Source organism: Haplochromis burtoni, unplaced genomic scaffold (assembly GCF_018398535.1).
Source record: "Haplochromis burtoni strain Fernald_Lab_line unplaced genomic scaffold, NCSU_Asbu1 Contig_189, whole genome shotgun sequence".
NCBI lineage: Eukaryota > Metazoa > Chordata > Actinopteri > Cichliformes > Cichlidae > Haplochromis > Haplochromis burtoni.
Window position 1 is genome coordinate 258,332 of NW_024582550.1, and position 5,286 is coordinate 263,617.

General features: G+C 38.0%; 1 protein-coding gene across 2 annotated transcripts in view; it reads right to left on the reverse strand.

Moving 5' to 3' along the window:
• The window catches only part of kank3 (KN motif and ankyrin repeat domains 3), a 39,096-nt gene extending 33,810 nt beyond the window's left edge, over nucleotides 1-5,286 (reverse strand). For both annotated transcript variants that reach the window (XM_005934898.2, XM_005934896.2), the window contains exon 1: nucleotides 5,161-5,286. The gene's annotated coding sequence lies outside the window, so the exon portion shown is untranslated. The remainder of the gene's footprint in view (nucleotides 1-5,160) is intronic.

Genomic DNA, 5,286 nt, shown 5'->3' on the forward strand with positions numbered 1-5,286 from the left:
AGAAAAGAAAGTGCAGCTTTATGGTTTCATGGACAAAAGAATTTCTGTGGCTGCAATATGACGAGCTAAATAACCAGGGCTGCACATAAGTGGTCCGCAGGTGCGCATTCGCTGTCAAAATAAAAAACACGCACAAGATAAGAAGTTGCAACGCGTGTTTGCGTACATAAGATTTTCTGGAGGAGGACAGACATTTGTTTAGAACTCTTAAAGATGTCGAAGAAGCTCCTTTAAGCAATTACTTTGGTGTTCCTCCACCTCCAAAGAAATGTCAGAAGGAGTCCGAACCACAAAAGAAGCACGTATTCTCGGAAAAGTGGTTGCAGGAGGTGAGCTGGCTTCAAACAAATGATGAACGCACAGAGATGTGGTGCAGAATGTGCCGTGAAAATCCCACTCTAGCGGACAAAAACAGTGCTTTTTATATGGACGCAAACGCGCGTTGCAACTTCTTATCTGGTGCGCGTCTTTTATTTTGACAGCGAATGCGCACATGCGGACCACTTATGTGCACCCGTGTAAATAACATAATGTTCTGCCGGGTGTGTTGTTGGTTTTCTCTCGATTTCTGAGTCGACAAGCGCCTTTGTTACTGGGACCAGTCATTTTAAGAAAGGCCCCCATTAGAACCCATGAGAAATGCAAGAAATGCATTATTGCTCAGTCTGCAATATCTTTCCCAGAACAAACACCAATTGCAAATAACATACTAAAAATAAACCTGAAAAATCTGTTTAGAACAGCTACTATGTTGCAAAGAGTGAACTACCACTGGCAAAATTTAGCAGTCTTTGCAAACTTCAAAAAGCAAATGGCCTAGATCTTGGTTCCACTTGTCTCTTACCCGTGACTTCAGTGGAAATTTCAAATTCAGGATCTGACACAGACTGATTCATGTCCTACACAGTTCTTACAAGTTCATAGAAATTTCTGTTCAATTAGAACCAAGTATTTGAGTTGATGATTGTAATTTTTATACAATGTTGTAATTTGTTTTTCAACAATTTTTTGATTAATGTTTTGTTTCCTTTACAATATTATACTTTAATGTATAATATTGTAAAGGAAACAAAACAGGAAACAAAACATCAATCAAAAAATTGCTCTTTTTTTATTCGGGCTACTTAAATTTATTTTGGGCTACCAAAAACTGAAGAGTCCCTGCCCGAAGGGCTACCAGGGATTTTGAAATTTTGCGAGCCCTGAGATATATTTTTTTTTTATTACTTTTTTGTTTCAGCAACATTAAATTTAAAAACTGTACTTTTGAGTTAAAATATATATTTATAATTTTAATAAATGACAAATTAAAAAGGCATGAACATTTTTTGTATCGAAAAAATATCGAACCGTGACACCAAAGTATCGAACCGAACCGAACCGTGAATTTTGTGTATCGTTGCACCCCTAATATATATATATATATAAAATACCACATTCAGCACACAGCGGTCTCTTGTTTACTAACCTAGTTTGTTTAGAGCTCCGTGATCTGGGCAGACCAATACAAAAATTTAATTCTTCACATAAGGGTGATGGGGTCAGTCTATTCACAGAGGGATAGAAGAAAACGTATTTCGTTGAGTTGTGCGATTACAGTTTCTGGAGCTTAAAAATACCACACTGATGAAACTATCTCAGCACCAAGTTGGGTATATATAAACAAAGATGTCAGAAAAGTCTGTGTTTCCCAGTCATAATTATTACTTTAGAAGTCTAGATCTCATAATTACCATTACCAAAATCTGACCTGAATGTGGCACAAAATGCGAAGGAAAACAACAGCGAATGAAGTATTGATTTATAGCCCGGTCTCGCTGCGGCGGTTGTATCTCAGTACGTGGCCCGGTCAGAATATGTCAGTTATATTTTTTACTTCTCCTGACACTGCTGCGTCCAGCTTTCTTTTTCCTGCCTGCATCATGTCACCGCAGTGCACTGGCCTGCTAAAATTAAAGCCACTTGTAATAAAGCTAAAAATACGACACATGTACTTTATCAAGCAGGACTCATGAGCACACACTCAAATGCAATTTAGTTCTAATTTAATAAACTGTTCTCCATCAGCTCCGAGGTGTAAATCAGGCTAGGAAGATGCAAAAAATGAGAAGCACATGCGCATAAGCCCTCCAAGAAAAAAGAGACTCTAAGAACAAATACATATATATATACATACACATATACATATATATATATATATACATACACATATACATATATATATATATATATATACACATATAAATATATATATAAATAAAAATATATATATATATATATATATATATATAAATATACATATATATATATATATATATATATATATATATATATATATATATATACATACACATATATATATATATATTTACATATATATATATATATATGTATATATATATATATGTATATTTTATATTATTATTATTATATATATATATATATATATATATATGTGAGTAGATATATATATATATAATATACACATATACATATATATCATATACTAATAATCCTGTCACTGAGTATCAAGAGTGTTACAGTGACCTCTTGACTCCTCCAAGTAGACTTACTGCCAAGCTATTTTTGAGGTGGCAGCAGTAAGTCAAACCCCAGGGTCCTGTTGCAGAAAGGCAGCTTCCCCTGAGAGAGCGCCACAAAGTTATTAAGAGCTTAACACAAATTCTGAAGAGCTTCTCCTCATCGCCCCCATCAATTTCTCACTCTTACCCTTCATCCAGAGACTTAAGGATGTATTTACTGCAACTGCCTCTTTGATTTCAGTTTTCTGGAGCCCTGATATTTAGTCTGTTAATCCATACGGCTGCTATATTTCACTCCCGAACCAATAAATGAGCTCACTTTTTTTTCTTCCTACTCCCACATTAGTTAATTAAGGAAGAGCTGATGGGTGGACAAGAAATCCAAAAAGGTTACATTATGCAGAATTGCTGACAATAGCGAGGTAACGACGAGCCACCGAGCACCAGCCACTACACTGCTTCACCTACTTATCTCATGATTCCTGTTCTGCTGAGCTCATCGTTCCCAGACAGGCAACAAATTGTTTTATCCCATGACGCGCAACATAACGACAACATCCTGACCGAAAGAACGTCCATGACATTCATGAGGGGTGTGTGTGTGTGTGTGTGTGTGTGTGTGTGTGTGTGTGTGTTGGCAGCACAAAGCACTCTTCACTGCAAAACAACAGGCCAGAAAATCAAAACATGTCTCTTGGGTTTGAGCCACAGATGGATCTGCAGAGGTTTCTTATTTAATATACAAACAAAGGTCACAACACAATGGCCGCACATTAGAGCTCTGAAACTTTAAACTGGATCCATTTAAACATCAAGGTTACCGTCCCACAGCCTAATAAAGGAGACCTGGAGATCACTTTAGTTTGTCGGCAAATCAAAGTGAAATTAATTTTACTGACCGAACAGCTATTCTCGGTGTGTGTTCTGTCTTCTAGTAGCTGCACATCCAGCAGTGCAAAAGAGACTTAGCAGAGTAGAACTAGGTTATGTGTTCGGCATAAGTTGCATGGTGATTCAGCCAGGTAAGGGTGGACACTTTGATGAAACAGAAAACTCGGACTTCAAGCTCACATAGCTCGAAAACTTCCAATCTTGCTTTATAGTACTTATACACATCTAATTATAGATTCAGTTGAAAAACAACTGATCAGATTTTAAAGACAGAGCATTAATACCACAGTCAGCACTTTATTAATATAGCAGAACCACTGAGCTAAGATCTCTTTTACAACAGAGACTTTGTCAAGATAGCAACCATATAAACTCAAAACATCTCAAAAGTATCAAAAATCCAACATTACATACAGGACCTACAACATAATATGCAGCATTGCCACACTGACTGCCAGTGTTAGGGTAAATGAAGCTGTGGGTATGCAGACCTTGTTTTTTAATAGTAGTGGCGTTAATCACTTTAACCAAAAGCTTAAATACGCACTTCCTGTTTCATTAATACAGGTGAGACAGCAACACAATTCTTTAGCCGCTGAATAACTTCATAACATAAAGTGCACTTCTTCTGTTTGGATGAAGGATCAAAGTCGAGTTGTAAAAACTTGTCTTTGTATCGAAAAGAAATGCAGCAAAAGTTTTTATTGTCTTATAAACCTTCAAATTCATGGATGTGTGAATAAAAAAGGAAAAAAGAGCCTCTGAGGGTAATATCTCATCACCTCACTGGTATTTAATGTAACACGCCCCCAACAGCGCTGCCACTTAGGATTTTTTTTAAAGCAGTGCTGTTTTCAAGCTAAACATCCGGAGCTGTGGCTGCAGGCCGTCCATCATCCCAAGTGATTCATAGTGAGAGGCTGATGAAGCCAGCAAAGCTACAGGGCAAACCAGACACTGGAATCACAGCACTTTATTATAAGACAGGAAAGCAGCCAGGGGGACAGATATTGGGGGTGCTGACTTGGGATGGAGGGGGATTTCCGTCCTATAAAGCAGCCTCACCCCTCCCACAACAATGTCTGGCACAGAAAGATGTTCCCTTCTTTACTGAAGCTACATTTAGTTTGCTTCACATGTGAAGAAGCTGCAGTGTGTCCTGCAGGAAGAGGTGTAAAAGGAGATGCGCACTGAAGTGGCTCGTCTGAGGTTTGACAAGTCAAAGCAACAGCAATAACAACAACAACAACAACAACAACACAACAAGAAAACCACAAAAGATATCACGAACACTGACCTAAATCCTGTCATTTCTAATGTGAGACAGCCGCAGGCAATAAAACACAGCTGTAAAGTGAATGGTTCTCATAGCAAATGCAGTGGTGGGAGAAAAGCCCTGTTTGGGAAACAAAAACTATTTTCAGTTTGCCAAATTAGTGGCGAGGGAGCCAGTACAAACCACATCCACTCAGACAGTTCAGTAAAACCTAAATAGAGTCTGAGTAGAAGCTCAAATTTAAACAAGGGAGCATTTAAAATAATTTAAAAATGTATATATTATATATAAGGTTCCAGAGGCAAACACAAAATCAGACATTATCAATAATCCACTGGAACAGTTTGCAGCAGCCTCTGTTTAACACACAACTACTTTGGCCAGAGGCTCGATTAGTAATAATTAGCTAATCAATACAGCCATGGACCCCCTCGGGCACTGCTGTCTTACCTTGTGGCTGCCCTCCGTCCAGTCACACTGAGGCTTGTCATAACTTCAGTAGAGGTAAGAAAAGTTTGGGAGGAGAAGGAGGGAGGGGAAAAAAACTCCTACCCCCTGACTTCAGCCTTTGGGTCA